General features: G+C 38.7%; 1 long non-coding RNA gene across 21 annotated transcripts in view; it reads left to right on the top strand.

Annotated features, from left to right (window-relative positions):
- LOC112662299 (uncharacterized) overlaps positions 1–18,639 on the top strand; it is a 296,118-nt gene that overhangs the window by 196,903 nt on the left and 80,576 nt on the right. For 14 of the 21 annotated variants that reach the window (XR_007401567.1, XR_003138376.3, XR_003138372.3 and 11 more), the window contains 2 exons: positions 1,783–1,862; positions 14,469–14,555. The exons of 2 other annotated variants lie outside the window; for them this stretch is intronic. This is a non-coding gene — a long non-coding RNA (uncharacterized LOC112662299). The remainder of the gene's footprint in view (positions 1–1,782; positions 1,863–14,468; positions 14,556–18,639) is intronic. 5 more of the 21 variants (XR_003138384.3, XR_003138381.3, XR_003138383.3 and 2 more) reach the window with 2 other exon arrangements.

The raw sequence follows: 18,639 nt of genomic DNA, 5'->3' as shown, positions 1-18,639 counted from the left end.
AAAGATGACCTTTGTCATATACCTGACAAGCTCTCTCTGATAATGGTGATTAATAATAGCCAAGCTTTTAGAGCACCTACTATCTTCCAGGCGCATTTACATATATTAACTCATGCACTCCTTACAAAAGCCCTTTGTGTAACGCTATTATACAGTTTTATATATATATATAAAGAAACAAAAGCTACAGAGATAGTAAATAACTCTTCCAAGGTCACGGAGCTCATAAGTAACAGAACGGGAATTTGAATGCAGGCAATCTTGTTCCAGAGTCTATGAGTTTAACCTATGTCATATGCTACATAATTACTAACTTCAAATACTTGAAATATGTCACATTAATATGTAAGTGTCTTTGCTATGGGTCCCCAAGAGATAGGACTATAACTAACAAATGGAATTTAAATGATGGTAAATTTCAGCCCAGAAGAAGCTAGCTCTTCCTAACAGAGCTGTCTGAAAGGAAGCAAAGTGTATCCCTAGATGGTGAGATCAGTGGAGGCACTCAAGCGTAAGAACAAACCCTTGGCAAGGAAATCACAGAGAGGATTCAAGCATCAAATGAGTGCTTGGGGGAGATAACATTTATGTTCTCCTGCAACCTATGAGAGTTATGAGAATTTTTAAGGATATATTTGCCAAGTTCTCCTTGTGAATGTATACCCCCCCGCACCAGTGCAAGTTCTGAATTAAAGTTCGTTTCGGTGCCTCTATCTTCTTTGGGCTGATGTCTGTAAGGAAGAGAAATGAAAGAAAAAAAACTAAAGAGGAATTAGCCTCTGCCATTGAAATTCTTACAATTGACAGAGAAGACATGTACTTGTGTATCATTCTTGTGAATTACCAGAGAGCATCCTATTTAGCATCTGTCCTGGAAGGGACTGAGAGGCGAGTTAGAGGTGGCAGAGGAGCACTAGGTTGGCTCAAGTTGTTGTCTCTCTGCTCCAGAGTCCTCTGTTTTCCACTATCAAGTGAGTTCTACAACTTTAGCATGCATCCAAATCACCTGGAGAGCTTATTTTTATTTTATTTTTTTCCTGGAGAGCTTATAAAACCAGCCTCCGCTTCCTGATCTAGTAGGTTTGGGCTGGGATCCACAAATTTGCATTTCTAACAAGTTCCCAGGTGATGCTGATGCTGGCCAAGGTGATCACACTTTGGGAATCGCTGCTGTAACATGAGATTTATTGATCAATACCATAATCCTCTGCTTATGTGTCTAGTCCTCCTTCAGACCATGAACTCCTGCAACAAGGACTGTCTTGTTTGCCTTGTATTCCCAAGGTCCCACCCACTGTTTGTCCCTTCGTAAATTTGTGTTGAGTAAATAATACAAAAGAAATGTGTGGTTTCCTAGAAATACGAAGAGGGAAAGAAACTATGGGAATCAGTTGGGGGAAGAATCCTCTTTTCTCTCCTCCCACAGATTTGGAAGCAGAATTCAGGGAAGGAGGTGTCTGAGCTGAAAAGCAACCTACTCTATACACAAACACCTCTTTTCAGAATTATGCACATTAGACTCCAAATGAGTGTCAAAGCTTTTCTTCTCATCTCTCTTCCCCATCATCTTCCTTCCTTTGCTGTCACAGACCCTTCATGGAAGGAAAACAGCCTTTCTTGTACATTGAATATAATTTCCCTCCTCCCGATGTCGAAGTCCGTTGGCTTTGGCTGAACTTTGCTATCCTCACTGAAGAGGGAACCCTTTCCCACTGTTCTCTGAGAGAGCAGCTCCTTTGAAGTCACAGCTGGCTTGACTAAACTCATTTCCTCTATCCACAGTGTGCGTCTGATGCAATGTTGGCTGACGCTCCCTCTTGCCGGCTCCCGCTATTGAACCAGACCCAAGTGCAATGTTTAATGTGAGTGTTTGGCTTGGCTTAAATTTGGCCAAATCATCTGTACTTTGTTTCATTTGAAAACCCTCTCTCTCTCTTTCTCTCCCTTTCCCTCCCCCTCCCTTGCTCCCTCTCTCTCCCAACTAGTTCATTCCAGATGTTTTTGATTTGTCCTTCTGCGGTCTACTCCACCCAGTTCCTAAATCAGTAAATTATTTTCATGCTTCTACCAAAACTGAAGGAAAGAAAGTACTCAATTAGAGAGAGAAACTGATTATAGGTTTCTTAGAGCTTGCACTTAGTGAGGCTGGTCTCCTCAGGAAATACCTTTGAAAGGTAGGAGAAAACGTCTAATGGTAGAGAATGCAGTTGACCCTTGAACAACATGGGTTTGAACTGCATGTATCCACTTACGTATACGTATGGACTTTTTTTGTTTTGTTTTGTTGGTTTTTTTTTTTTTTTAGTAAATACAGTACTGTGTGTTTTATGATTTTCTTAAAATTCTTTTCTCTAGTTTACTGTAAAAATACAGTATATGATACATAGTAATATACAAATATCTGTTAACCGTTCATGTTATCAGCAAGGCTTCCAGTCAACAGTGGGTGATCAGTAGTTAAGTGTTTTGGGGGTGGTGGTCAGAAGTTACATGTGAATTTTGACTGCAAGGGGGTGGGGGCAGTCAGCAGCTCTAACCCCCACACTGTTCAAGGGTCAACTGCACTTGCATTTGTCTTTCAACCTCTTAGCATTTGGAATGAGAGAGTAGACATAATATTGATGTACCAATATTACGAGTACCCAAGTTCAACTCCCTCCTTTGAGACCCGATATCCTTGCTATTATTTGTTTGAAGTTGCTCTGTTACTCAAGTACAAATAGATTCCCATTCTATGAACTCCCATGTGAGCGATAAAATGTAACATAAAATATTTATGGGCATTCCCCTCTCCCATCACCTCTGACTCTTCTCAGCATGTTGATTATGGTGATGACGGTCAGAGTAGACTGGGTGCAAGAAGGAAGAAATGTTTGCTTTATTATTATTACAAAGAGTAAAGACCTTCACAGGGGAAACCATCGATCTGACAGACTAGCAAGAGAATTTAGAGAGTAAAGTCAGTAAGCTCTCTGAGTTAGGGAAGAGAGTTTTGGATGTTTTTGAGAGTAGAGGTGAGAGATTGAGGGCAGTTGATTATATGAGCTTAGAAGAGAAATGGGGAAAGAGAGTCTAAGAAATTTTACATGGTGTTATTGAACATAATTTCTCTTTGGTGCCTTTTGAAGTGACTTTAGTCAATACTTAGAGTTCTAAGACTTTCTGTGTGATTGAGGTGGGTTTTCTTTTCAATTTGACATGAAGACGAGACTTAACCATTCAGGTTATGTCAATAAAAACTTTGTGCTACTTATTTTGTTATTTCATGCTGCCATTTGTCTGCATGATTACCTGATGCCATGACAGCAGAAGGAAAATGCCTGTGGGAGCCACACAGATGCTCTTTGTTTGCTGGGAGGAGGCAGGTTCTTCTAGTTACTCACATAGTAATATATTTAATTAGGTTAGTGACTTAAATTCTCTGAATTATTTCCAAAAATGAGTGTGTCACTATCCAGCTTGCATGATAAGAATTACATGAAATCATTTGAAATGCCTAGCATGAGGTCATATTTGTTTGTAAGTGGTATGTGGAACACCAGGACTCATGAAATATAATCACAGCACAGCTTCATTTTTGCCTTCAACTGTTAATTATTTAGATATTAAGGGCAGTTACCCCACCGAAAATTGTGGCACATTGCATCATTTTCTGGATATTTCTGGAAATAGAAAATAACCAATTATTTTATATATTAAAATCAGATGAGTCAGAAATGTCCAATGAATAACAGACATGGTAATCTACAAAATAATACTTTAGTCTTCATTTAAAGGTAAGACCATTCTCCCAACCCACTATACTACATTGGGGCAGCCCAAATAGGCCAGTCTATGATTTGGAGAATGAGGTATGATTAACCCTCCCTCCTCTTTTCCTTCCTTTTCCTTCCTTTTCCTTCCTTTTCCTTCCTTTTCCTTCCTTTTCCTTCCTTTTCCTTCCTTCCTTCCTTCCTTCCTTCCTTCCTTCCTTCCTTCCTTCCTTCCTTCCTTCCTTCCTTCCCCTATAAAGTTGAAGTTGATAACCTATCCTCTGTTGAATGCAGGGGGAGAAATGGGAATAGAGGGAGAAAATTCTTAGTTGATCAGTTGTTAAGTTTGGCTTCCAGGATGGGTTCTGACCGATGGGTTTGGCTAACCTTTCGTGGGCATCACTGTGGATTCTTTGACAGCTCTCCTACTGGGTTTCTCTAAGTGAGACTCCATAGATCTGTAAAGTGCCTTTACTTTTGGTTAGTGTGGTCTTTAACCATACTCAATGCATATTTTTGGCAGACTACCCCACATATATTCTATGGATCCCTTTGTCCTCTGGAAGAAAACTACTTTGATAGGATTCTTATTTAAATGGCTTATCTTTCCAGTGAGGTTTCATATCAGAAAGCTGCTAATCCACACAGAGGGGAGTGTGATGACTTCCCAAGCCCCCACCCCACCATCTGCCTTATAACTGTGGGCCATTCCCACCTTGGAATTTCTCATCTATTTTATCTCACCTCCTCAGTTGAGACTTCTAAGTTTACATCCTGTTACACACTCAGGTGTCACCATTTTCCTGTTTTACTGCCACCAGATGAAGCGCAAGTTCTGTGAAAACACTAGTGTTAATATCTTCTGTAAAGTGCATGATATACTTATGTGGCAGTGCTCACAGAGTAGATCTACAAGAAAGAAGTTTTAACAAAATTGAATTCCTTAGGTTTGTCCTAACATAGACAAAGAGATGTAGTAGGGTTGAGTATTCTATAAATATTTGCTGAATTAAAGAAAACGAGTTATCATGAGCTCTTAGCTACTAATTGGCTGTGTTAAATCGGGTGAAATATCACCTCAAAAGATTATTTCTTGTTTATCAACGGGAGATTGTGCTCATAGCACCTGTGAGCTCTTTCAGTTTTCAAAGCCCAACAATTTTGTAATTCCACACGTGGATTTTCCTTGTTATAATAGTTTCACATGTGTACCTTCTCTGATCAAGTAGATGGCAGGAGAATGTGGGTAGAGACTGTGTTGCCTCTGTGTATATGTAGATGTTAGAGTTAACAAAATTGATTTTACACTCAACTCCCATAAACAACCCAAGTGTTCTGGGTAAGAGAGGATCAAGGGCAATGCCAAGGATGCTACTGTTGGGTAAGCTTTTTGGTCTTTGGAGTTTTCGGTGATTAGGAATCTATTGAAGGACATAATGTCCCTATAGTAGGGTTTTTGTTTGTTTTTTGGAGTCTACTGTTTGGTTTCTTTTCTGGAGATTATAGCCTTTGTGAAATTTGTGCCAATATATACACAGGTAGGATCCATGGAGTTTGGTAATTGACAAGACCTCTCCCAGAAATGCTAGTCCTGAAAGCTCAGATGAGGGGGAGTGATCATTCTGTTGGGCTCAGGGAAGCTTTCACAGGAGAGACAAACTTAGGTGAGTCTTAAGAAATGATTGAGCATTGGCAAAACAAAAAAAGGAGGAGGAAGAAAGATTACCTTAGGTAGAAGAAGAGGAAGTGTAAGTCCTCTCCTCTGTCCTGTGATATCTGCAGTAACTAAAAAAAAGATGAGGACTCAGAGATCCAAATATCAGCTTAGCATTACACAATGGCAGTCAAAATGCACTTACCTTAGGATACAGCAATTCTCTGAGACACATACCCTGGAGGAGCTCTCACGTATGTGTACATGGAAGCATGTCACAATATTCATCATAGCATGCCTCCAGTAGTGATGTATGGGAAACTACCTGAATATCTATCACCCTGTATATGCAGGATATTAATCCACGGGGATCCTGTAATCAATTAAGATGAATGTACTAGCAATACATCTATCAACACGAATGAACTCTACAACATAATATTGAGTAAAATATGTTACTTGAGTAAAAAAGAAACTATTTATATGGATATGTTAATATACTTTTCATATATAAATATAAACAAGCAAAACGAAGTTTGATATTATTAAGGAATGCGTGAGTATAAATAATTTGAAAACATTCAGGGGGAACGATAAACACAAAGTTCAGGGGTGGTTCTCCCTGTGATAGGAAGTGTGTGGAAGAAGAATGGGCATGAGGAAGGGTATACAAAGAAATACAGGGGGGCACCTGGGTGGCTCAGTGGTTGAGCATTTATCTTTGGCTCAGGTTGTGATCCTAGGGTCCTGGGATCCAGTCCCACATTAGGCTCCCTGCAGGGAGCCTACTTCTCCCTCTGCTTATGTCTCTGCCTCTCTCTCTGTGTCTTTCATGAATAAATAAATATAATCTTTTAAAAAAATACAATTAGTGTAGGGATACTGGTTTAGCTCTCAAGTCAAGTTGTTGAAGTATTTTTTTCTTTGCAGTGACCTCTAGCATTAACTGAACCTCTTGGATGTCTGAAGTACATGTCTCATAAATATACAAGCACATGATCTTTTAAAAATAAGTTTTATTCCTGGCAAACTACAGTGAGCTATGTGGCTTAAACCCGATCCCAGAATGGACTCCCCGTCTTCCACCTGAACTGACTTTGACCAGCAAGCACAGGGCAGAGAACTCACGCCCCAGTGACCTTGTCACAGGAACAGAGAAGGCCAACTGAGCTACTTGCTCGCCTGCACAGAAGTATGAGTGAGGGGCAGAGAGGAAGTCACAAACTTCCTCAATGTTTCTAAGAGGGGGAGAAACTCCTATTGTGTGGCTTTCCCATTTTAATAATCAAAATCCTCAGTTTCTACCTCTGTCGCTTAGAGTTTTGTTAATATCAAAATGCACCCAAATTATCCATAGCTACTCTACTCTTATAAACTATGACTTTGGTTAATGTAATTAGACTCTAAAAGATTCCATGATTCTTACTTGGAAAGAGAAAGGTGGCAAATACACGTTGAGCGACTACCACATGCAGCCTTTTGCCATCTCAGGAACTTAGGATCTTAGGCATCTCCACGCTGCCTTCCTGAAGGAGCGTCCACAATTGCAAACAGACTGTGTGCCAGTAGAATCTGAGTAGACTGCCCCAGGTCTGTCTGGGTTACTAGTGCACCAAAGCTACTTGTGAAAGACCTAAGGGAAGCCAAGAGAAAGCTGGCAATTTTAAATTCTTTAAGCATTGCTTCCGTAGAAGACTTTCAATGCACAAAATATTTCCTCCAAATTCTGATACATGAAGATCCCATTGGAAGGCTATAAAATTGAAAAAATGACCAGGGTGGTTGCTGAGTGGAGCCTGATGCGGCAAGAGGTGTTTGGAACTAGAAGTTGGTTTGGAGCTAGAAGTTGGTTTCCAGACTGTGGCTCTTTTAGGTTCCAAAGTCAAGAGCACTGAGCCAGTCAGTAATTAGGAACAAGCTGTTAGTTGAAACTAGAGGTGAACTGCCATAGCTCTCAGGGTACACCTTGACCCAGGCACCCAAAGAGCAGTAAGTAGGGTGGAAGTTGGGGATCATGACCATTTCCCCACCTCCAAAATTCTCAGAAGGAGAAACCAATCAGAACAAAACAAGATACACGATAAAACAGTTGTGTGAAATACAGGGCACTAGTTTTAGTTTCATTTGATTTGTGGCAGGGTAAATTCACAACTTTATCAAGATAGACTAAATAAAAAAAGATACTATGCACTTTATTGGGGGAAAACGTACCATGACTAATCTAGGTAATCCTTAGGTCCTTTCCAAGTATTTCAGTCTAGAAGCCACACTAAGAAAGCCAGCCAGTAATATTAGAAATGGCATGTCATAAACTGAGAGTTAGACAATAAAGGCTCCAATTGGGGTCCCCAACCAAAGAGCTCTTTGGCTTTGGGGGAAAGTTGCTTAATGTCCATCTGTAAGCCTTACTTTATAATGCTACTGATTTTAAAGGCATTAAATGAGACAATACATGTATACATGAAAAGATAGACTGGGTCATCCCCAAAAGGGCTTCATCTTTGCCCCATAAGGGATCCTTCTAGATTTCAAAGCTGAGTTAAATTTCCCTAGTCACCCACCACTGTCTGAGGATTCCTGTCCCATCTTCCAGAAAGGCCTTTCTGCTGGTGTTTCTGTATTTCTGTTTCCAGTCTTGACTAGATGCCAGAGGGAAAATCATTGCAAGATTTCAGAAATGCTTATTCATTTTTACTTTTCTACTAGTGGTGGGTGGACTTGGGTTATTCCTCTGAACACATCTGCCCCACATTTGCATGTGTAATGAAAATGATTTTTTGTTAAAATGTTTTTGTTAAGCTATGCTCAGATTTTTATTTCAAAATATTTTGTTGTGGTCAGGATACACGCTTTCTAGAAGGAACTCCTTAATGAAAAATAAATGCGGATAACCCAAAGTGGGTGGCTGCTAAGGCAAAGAGCACTAAACTAGCAATACCACGGTATACATAATTCTGGCAATTGCCAGCTGTTGGTAGGAAAATGTCAGTGATTTAAACAAAACGTTTACTGAGGTGTAGATACATACACAAATCTTTTTTGAAGACTTTATTTATTTGAGAGAGAGGGAGAGAGAGCACAGCAGGCGGAGCAGCAGAGGGAGAGGGAGAGGGAGAGGCAGGCTCCCCACTGAGCAGGGAGTCCTATGCGGGGCTTGATCCCAGGAGCCTGAGTCATGACCTGAGCCAAAGGCAGACACTTCACTGACTGAGCCACCCAGGAGCCCCACATACATAAATCTTAAGTGTACAAATCAACAGATTTATATATATATAATATTTTTACACCCCAGAAGACCCTTCATTCCCCTCTCTAAGGTTATCCTTACCTTGTCTGCCTCTTACCCCCTAAAAAATCAGGTAGCCAATATTCTGACTTCTATCATTACCGTTCAGTTTCTCTTGTTCTTGAATTTCATATACTGAATGATACAGTGTCCACTCTTTTGTGGTCAACTTCTTTCACTTCTTTACTGCTGTGTCTGTGAGATGCAACTGTGACATTGCTTGTAGCAAATGTTCTGTTTCGCTGTGCACAGGATTTCACTTTATGAATATTTTGCAATTTATGTATCTATTCCATAGGTAGACATTTGGGTTCTAGTCTTTAGCTATTATGAATAAAACCGCTATAAAATTCTTATCCTTGTCATGTGGTAGGCAAATGTATTCCTTTACCTCTGTCAAGGAATAAAATTACAGGGCCATAGGGTAGATATGTATTCAGCTTTAAAGAAGGTAGTTTTGGGGCACCTGGATGGCTCAGGGGTTGAGCATCTGCCTTTGGCTCAGGTCACGATCCCAGGGTCCTGGGATTGAGTCCCCGCATTGGGCTCCCTGCGAGGACCCTGTTTCTCCCTCTGCCCATATCTCTGCCTCTTTCTCTGTGTCTCTCATGCATAAGTAAATAAATAAATAAAATCTTAAAAAAAGTAGTTTCAAAAGTATTCCACAGTAGTAATTTTCATGTAAAAGAAGGAAATAGACTTTTCCTCCATGGGGAGGGAGAGAGGAAGAGGGAGAAGTTGGACCACACCTTTATAGGATACATATGTAAGATGGGAGGCTGTGTCTTCAGATTTTCTTTTCTTCTGAGTGAGATGAGAAAGGTGGGGAGATTTTTGTTCTTAGGGAAAAGCATCCAAGGGAGGGTAGTGACTCTCCCTGCCATTTTTAAGAACAATCATGGTGCTAAACCGAAAATAACCCTGACTGTTTCAATACTGCATCAAACAACAAAAAACATCTTAGATCTAAGGTGGAAAAGAAGGAAGAGAAAAGGATTAGAAATCTGTAATGTTTCTAACATTACAGATGAGTGAATAAACCATATAATTATACCTTGTGTCACTTTCTCTAAGAGCTTAGAATGTACCATCTTAAATATAGTGTCCAGTAATGACTGTTTAAGTACTTTAGAAGAAAAACTGTGAAGGATTCAACTTCCCAAACCGTGTCTCACAAAAGTGATAACAAACATTACAATTGGCCGTCTCGAGTTTTTTTGTTGCCTTGTAGAAGGAAAAGCAGCTTCCGTTAGGCTCTCACTAGGAGCCAGGTTATCTATTACCATGATGCTACAAATCACAATCTTGTTAATTATTCACATATGTTCTTGTTCAAGGCTTGATGGCATTTGTGTCATGAATATTTACAAGTGGCAGTCCATCTCAGTCATTCCAAATTTCTCTTAGGATCAGCAATATGAGTACATTGTCAGCTGCAAGCTGTAGAAGGCATCTATTATATGGGGGCTTGGGGGGTATTTTTAAATTATTTGGTTCTATGCCCAAATTAAGTGGGGAATCTGGCAACAACCTGGCTTATGATCAATGCAGGCATATAAAGCAGATAATTCAGGTCTCTACAGGAAAAGCAACATAAAACATTTTGTAATGGGAACTCAAGCATATCACTCTTCTGCTGCTCAGCCTCTTCATCTGGCAAAAGTGGAGGTTACAGGAGAGAATCTCTGAAGGCCTCTGCTAGCTCTAATGTTCGATGACTTTATAATTGTCATCTGGTGATGTGATTATTTTACCAGGGGAATCTCAAGGACTCGAATCATCAATATCGACTCAAGGAGGCGAATCAGTTCAACTAAACCAATATTGAATGACCACTCTTGGGCTGACACTCTTCAAAATGAGTCAATAGAAGTTGGATAAGTGGATGAATGCATAGCAAGATAGATAAATGTACAGAGAGAGGAGGCACTTACTACAGAACCAGGCAGACAAATTTTTCTGCAAAAAGTAGCAATCAGTATATATAGTTGAATGAGGTCGTCGTAATGAAAATGGGAAGTAAAATCAGGCACCGGCAAAAGTCTGAGTAACTTTCCTAAAGATCAGATGCCATTTGATTACAATAGTCAGTGTGGTGCAGTGGGAAAGAGCATCGGGCCAACAGATCTGAGGCTACATCCTGACCCGACATCTACCAGCTTTGTGACACTGAGAAAATTACACATTCTTTGCATCTGACTCTATCAAGGACTTAGTTGAACTTTGGAGATTAACCCTCAAGAACATTTATTTTGTGCCGATCTAAGAATTACTGAGACTGTGAAGATAAAGTTACTTTGCAAATGTAAAACCATTCAAGTGTTCATTTTTATTATTACCAATAAGCAACACGGTGTAAGAACACGGGGGAACTAGTGCTTCATTAGAACTGGAAGACATCAGAAGTGCCACTGGGTACATTTTCAGCCCATTCCATGTTCTGGAGTGAGTCAGGCAACATATTAGGAGATCAGCCTAAATTGAGCATTTATCCAATGCTGGAACCTTGCTACGTTTTAACGATGCACAGATAACAGTATGTGGTTCCTGACCTTGAGAAACTCACAATTCTATGGGATTTCTAAACATTTACTGAAAATATTCTCCGGGCAAGGCACTCTTAGTAGCCAACAATCGTTGTGGTGAAAATGGAAGGCACCACTCTTGTCTCAAAGAGCTTATATCCAGGCAGGAAAGGGAGACCTTCAGGCAAGCAGTTTGAACATAGCGTCAGAAGCGTGTGGTGAGGGACTTGTGACTGCTGTTGAACTCACAGGAGGGAAGCTTACCTCCTACTAATGGGGAGGGAAGGGGAGAATATTCAGGTGGCATGTGAACCAGTACTTCTCAGAAGCCAAAATGCATAAGAACCACCTGTGGATCTTGTTAAGATGCAAGTTCTGGACCAATAGGACCAGAGTGAGGCCTGGGACTCTGCATTTATTAACAAGCTGCCAGCTGGTGCTGATGCTTCAGGTCAATGTCCCTCACTTTGAGTGGCATACAGTTTATCAGTGTTGAATATACAAAATACAAATAAGTGGCCTGAATTTAAAAATAGATCATTTAACTTCTGTGATATGATTTCATATGGCTGATCTTTGTTTCATAGGGAAAAAAAACAACACCACCAACAAAATAGACCAACCTTCTTCTTTTCCTTTAAGTGACTCTCAAAGACTCAAGAGGCACACACACTCCCTGGGGAGATACTATCTAAGTCATTAAAAACTTAAAAAAAAAAAAAAAAAGAATTAAGCTGACCCTTTGGTGCTTCCTTTTTCTGAGAATCACCACCACAGTGATGCCCTTTAAATAACAGATTGTTGGCAGGGTGGCTTATCTTACAGACATATTAAAGCCATTTCTAGCCTCTTTAACCTTGGGCAGATTTAGAGTTTCTGACAATCCCCATGAATTCTCTTGATGGTCTTTTCCCCTAATTCCTCTGACCTTAGCATCTCATTACGGAAATAATTTGAAAAGTTTGTCTTCCCTTCCTGCTCACAGTGTAGGTGTGGGTAGACAAGTTGGTCATTGAATGAGTTGGTTGAAGAATACATACCAATCCTACTTATTTTGAACCTAGCCAATGTCATAGGTGGACAAGATTCCAGGCAGACCTGGATACAGATGCTGGCCACCCCACACTTTCTGTGATTTTAACAAATTATTTCATTTCTCCGAGTCCTGATGGCCTGCCTTTAAATGGAGTCAGTAGTACGTGGCTCAGGGGTGGTTGTCAGGAATCAGTGAGATGATGGGGAAAGCATCATGCTCCATCAGTACTAGTAGTCTTTTCTTCCTGAATGTATTTGGAGAAAGAGAAATTCAGATTTAGTGTTCTCTTCCCACTACTTTTTAAGAAAGTCTTCACCTTTATCAAATAGAAGTTCTGGAAAATACCTGCCAATTCTCCTCTCCCTTGCCACCAAATATATGTGTGTAAAGGTCAAGGTCATATGAAAGGTCAACTAGAGTGCTCACAGTTCAAATGTTGTCAGGTAGGGTCTCTGTGTTTCTTAGGAATGAGGACTCAGGATGAAGTTCCATACTTTATTTGTAATGATATCTGTCCATAAAATTATATCAGTGTGTCCCAAGAATATATCCATGATTGGGAGATTTAAGATGACCAGTAAATACTTAAATTTTACAAATTATCTTTCCAACAATCAGAATCAGAATCAGATTTGTGCTATAATAAAATCACAGGATGTCACAGGAGCTAGTGGATTTTTTAACATTGAAGGATGAATAGATAATGAGTATTGTTAAATTCATTCATTCATCAAACACCTGTTGACTGCTTACGGGGTGCCAGACACTGCACTCAGCATTAGGAGAAAAGACTGGAACTACGCACATGGTCTCGCATATGGCCAAGTAAGAAATGGAAGACTCATCTAGGCAATAACTGGAAGCTAAAATATTTTTTTATATTTAAATATTTACTAAGTAGGATGGGAGAAACTTACTTTCCATAGAAAAAAAACTTTTGTAACGTTTTATATTTAAAATAAGAGACTTGTTACATGTTCTGGATGTAAAATATTCTTCATTATGTAAAATTCTGGGATTATAATTTTCTGAGCCATCAGCCTTCTTCATGGTCATCCTACCTACTATAAGGATAAAGACACAGGCTTTAGTTAATAGAACTGAATTGTGTTCGGTGTGGGGATCATAAATGATTTTGTGGGCACCAGATAGTACCCATTTGTCTGGTTGCTGGGTCAGGGGTGAGGTGGGAGCTGCACACTGCAATTTACACATGTCTGCAACAAAAATGTTCAATAGAGACTGAGGCTGGTGAATAGTATTTTATACCCCCACTCAGATGTTTCATCTCCCTCTGAGGTAGTGGGGGCTAGTTTCTGTTTTGCTTGTTATGTAAGAATTGGATGAACAAGCATAACCCAGTGGGTGCCACATTTCTGCTTTGCTCCAGCTTTGTATTACAATTCCTTATGGATTACGGGTCCCTAGTAGCTGCCTGCCCAGCTGTCCCCTTATTCGGCTCTGCCTCTTATTCCCAAATGGTCTAATGGTCCACAAAAAGGGTCATGGGAACAAATAGTCATAACCTATTGTGATAGATGTTGTGTTAATTATTTCTGCTTGTCACCTAGTAGTAGTCAAGGAGAAACCAGGTGAGGCCAAACAGGAGGTCAGTTTGGTCACTCAGGCTCTATGGTACCTGGGCTAGATTTGAAGGGACTTCTAACAATAAATAGCAAATACTGCAGACATTTCAAGTATGAAGCAGGCTATTGATCTATATTATTGTTGACTTTCTTTTCAACCAGATCATCTTTGAGTATGATTTTATAGACTGTGCCTGTATAGTAGAAAAGCTACTGATAAAATTCTAAAAAGGAAGTCATTTACTGCTTTCCTCCAGAGAATTTATTGATTTTTTTTTTAAAGGGGAGCCATATTTTGCCACTTGAAATGTAATAGCTATTTTCTCTAGGGTGTTGTTAAAGTTCAGAATAAGATTCACTTAGAATCTGTTGTCTAATAACATCTGTAGCTAGATTATGTAAGAATGCTTCCCCTAGCCTTACTCACCTACTTGACTTGTCCTGTGATAAGTACATAGAGCCAATATACCCAAAATACCTAGAAAGGAGAGTGTAGTCTTTGAAACAGAATGCCCTTATGGCAGCTCCCTGGATATTTCCCTTCAAGTCGGTCACAAGAACATTTACTGCGTGTTTGTAACGTGTCTTGCATTATGACCAGTGTAATAGAAAATTCTTTCTCATTCCAGCTTACTATACCTCTTCCAGTCCCCTCTCAGTGGATGGTACCCTTCACATACCATCACTGCTCCCTCTTTCTCACCTTCTGTGGTAAGGTAAGTGTTGCTGATGGCTGGCCCTACCTGTCCACACTTTTCTCGATTAACACTGAACTACCCTCAGGCCTCCTTCGTCTCTCATTTGGATGGCTAAAATGACTCCGTTTTTGTTTTTGTTTTTGTTTTTTTAATTATAAAGATTCAAATAGAAAATTATAGTGTAACAAATATCCATGAACTTCCCACCCTGTTAGTAACAAATCTTAACATTTTTATGCATGCTTCAGACTTCGATAAAACAAAATCTAAATTTAGTTGAAATTCCCATCCAGTATCTCTCTTCATTTCCTTCCCTCATCTTCCTCCTTCATCAGAAACAAAAAGCCATTGCAGTTGTTATTCATTCTTCCTACTGATGCTTTAGAATATATACATGCATGTATTTATAAACAGTATTTCATATTCCGTGTATTAAAAATATGCAGTTTCATTAACAAACTAAACTCTATATACCATTTTACAATACCCCCTGCATTTTTCTTTTATATTTCTGCTGATGCATATAGATCTAATGTTCCTATTGTAATAGCTAGTGTAGTCATTTTAAAAAGCCACACTGTATGTTTCTCTAGTAAGGGACTTTTAGGATGTGTTCCTTTTATTTTTTTGCTGGTACAACTGATGCTACAGTGAGCAGTTTTCTATTTCCTTGGTAGGTATCTGAGTATTTATCTAGATTGTCCCTCAGTGTGGAATATCTGAATTGTCAACATACACAGTTTCAACTTGACCAAATTGTTCTTTATATATCTATTATACTGTTTATCTGTATATCTACTGAGAGATTTAAAGAATTGTCTCTTAAGATTGTGAGGACTGGCAAATCTAAAATGCATAGAGCAATCTGGTAGGCTGGAGATTCAGTAGGTTGACATTGCAGTCTTGAGTTCAAAGTCTAAAAACACAGGTAGAAACTCTATGCTGTAGTCTGGAGAATTCCTTTTTCCTTGGGAAAACTCAGCCTTTGCTCTTAAACCTTCTGTTGATTGGATAATGCCCACCCACATTAGGGAGGGTTATCTGTCTTACTCAAAGTCTGCTGATTTAAACGTTAATCACATCTAGAAAATACCTTCACAGCAATATTTAGATTCAAGTTTAACCAAACACCTGGGCAATATAATCTAGCCAAGTGGAGACATAAAATTAATCCCCAGAGTATTCTTTGCTGTTTTCTGTTGATTTGTTTTGTCTTTCATTGAAAAAAAAAATATACAACTGTTTATTTAAAAGGTAAACAGAGTTCCCCATAGAATGGAGTTCACAACAGAATTCTTTTTTGTTAAAGTCAAGGACCACATTTGAATATGACTTTCAGAAGGAAAACAACACTAGGGACTTTATAATCTCTTATTTATTAAACAAACAATTTATCCTAATTTATTGAAAAAAGTGAGTATGTTTGTTCTCTTCTAATGGGTTTGAGGCATTCTATAAATATTTTGAACACTAATCCTTTATTTGTTTTATAGATTTCAATTAATGTCTCTCAGTGTTTGGCTTGTGTTAACATTTGTTTATGGTGATTTCTCATTCAAAAATTTAAAATTTTGATATAATCAAATTCATTAATGTTTTAGAAGTTGTACTTTTTATGTTTTGTTCAGGATATCATTTCCTCTCCTAATTTCATATAGGAATTGTCCTATTTTTCTAATAGACTTTTTTTTAAAGAATATTTTTCACATTTAGGTCTTTAATTGCCTTAGAGTTTATTTTTGCATATGTGTAAAATCAAGATAAAATTATTTGTAATATATGAATATATATTTTATATATAATCTGTTTTTTTTTTTTTTAAAAAAAAACTCTTCACTTTTTTTAGGATAGTTTTAGATTTGCAGAAATTAAGAATGCAGTTACAGAGAGTTCCCATATATCTTATACCCAGTTTCCTCTGTTAACATCTGAAATTAGTAAGGCACATTTGTTACAATTAATGGGTCAACATTGAAACATTATTATTTAATCAAAGTCCATACTTTATTCAGTTTTCCTTAGTTCTTACCAGTGTCCTTTGTTTACAAGTCATTTATAAAGTGGATGTTTTACAAGTATTTTCCCTCAGTCTATGGCTTGTCTTTCCACATTTTCCCCTCTCTCACCCCTATCTTTATACATGCATGTCTGTCTGTCTAGCATGTGCCTTAGTTTGGGTGCTATAACAGAATACTGAAGACCAAGTGGATTAACCAACATTTTTCCGAAAGCCGGAAGTCCATGATAAGGGCATCAGCATGATTGGGTTCTTGGCAGAGGGCCCTCTTTCTGGTTTCGAAAGAGCCACTTTCTTGTTGTGTCCTCCATGGTAGAGGGAGAAGGAAAGGGGGACGGAAAGGGCAAGAAGGAGGAAACAAGCTTGTGTTCCTTCTTATAAGGGCTCTAATTCCATCATTAGGGCTCCTCCTTCCCAAAGGTGCCACCTCTACTACCATCACATTGAGGGTTAGGATTTCAACATATGACTTTCAAGGGGACACAGACATATAGTTCATGACAAATGGCTTTGCCTCACTAAATTCTTCCCTGACAGCATAGGATTTGTACTTAAATGTTGCTTTTCCATAAAGCCTTTCCAGGCCTCCCAAAGATCATAATAGTTGCCTTTCCTTCCTACTGTTGTGACTATTCCTACTGAAGCATCTCTCTTATCGTGCATTAACTCCTTCCCCACGGGATCTTTAGGTCTTTGGACGTGGGGACTGTGTCTCATTCTCCTTGCAGCTCTGGTATTCAGTATCATGCTCATCAGATGTTGGTTGAATGAATTGTCATGTGCATGGTCTTGCCCTGAGAAGACAAACATAATTCATTTGAACCAAAGAACAAGTGAATTTGAGCTTCTTTGATACTGATTACATAGGAAAAGGCATTTAGAAGAGGCTGAAATGAAGTCTGAGGTTAGTGTCAGCTTGGATATGAGGAAAGTGAACTTAAATGAGGGATTTGGGGAAGCTTATATGTGCAAAATAACCAAGAATCCAGCTTAGGAAAGCAACTTGAATGAAGAGGAAGTGAGAAAGAGAGCAGCATTTTACAATAAGAAACACTTGGACCAATGACAGATTTGTTTTGGTGGAAAAGGAAAAAATAAAGGTAATAATAATGCCGTTATTCTCTGGCATTTGCCAAAATACCCTCAAACCTAAACCTCTCACATTACCCATGGGAACATAAACTGCTACCCACTTTCCACAAAATACGTGGGTATTTTTTCTCAAAAGCCTTCACATTCTAACACCATTTGACTATTTCTATTTCTAGTAATGTATCCCAAGGAGATAATCAGAAATGGGAATAAATATTTATGAGTAAATATGTGCATTATTTATGAGAGCAAGAAACCGGAAACCACCTAGAAATCCAGTACTATGAAAATCATTATGTAAATTATGATATATATTCATGTGAAGGAATAGGATGCAATCATTAACAATTATATTTATAATGCTTGTTAATGATAATGAAAATTCTTATGATATAGCATTAAGTAAGGAAGGTAGATTATAAAATTATATTATCTCAATTTTGTAGAGAAAGATGCTTAGTTCAACGCTGAAAGAAAACATGTCTAAAATATTAATGGTGGTTGCTTCTGGGTAGAGAGAAGAGGTGATTTTCTTCCCTGCTTCGCTGAATATGTCTGTAATTTCTGAATTTTTTTTTTAACTTAAGTGTTAGTTTGGTAATCCAGAGAGGATTTTAAAATCATTTTTAATAGTGTATTTTTGGAAGGATAGTCAGTTTTACACTTGAATTCAAATGCTCCTCAATCCACAAAAATATCACATCCTCTAAATTAAAAAATAGTTCTTATACTTCCACTCATTTAATAATCCGTCCATCCAGCACTCTGCATTTTATACTCAAAGGAGGGGAACATAACATTAGGGCATATTCTCTGCTCTAAGAAAGTCTTCAGTTTATGGGACAGGTAAGCATACAATGAACAGAGTGGAAAAAAAAATAAGCATAACACCCAATGGATTTTTTTTTTTTTTAATAAAGACAGTAGTGGGGAGGGGCAGAGGGAAGGGGAGAGAGAGAATCCCAAGCAGGTTCCACCCTCAGTGTGGAGGGA

Source organism: Canis lupus, chromosome 13 (assembly GCF_003254725.2).
Source record: "Canis lupus dingo isolate Sandy chromosome 13, ASM325472v2, whole genome shotgun sequence".
In the NCBI taxonomy this organism is placed as follows: domain Eukaryota; kingdom Metazoa; phylum Chordata; class Mammalia; order Carnivora; family Canidae; genus Canis; species Canis lupus.
The sequence above is the reverse complement of the archived record's forward strand: the minus strand, read 5'-3'. Positions and strand labels throughout refer to the sequence as shown.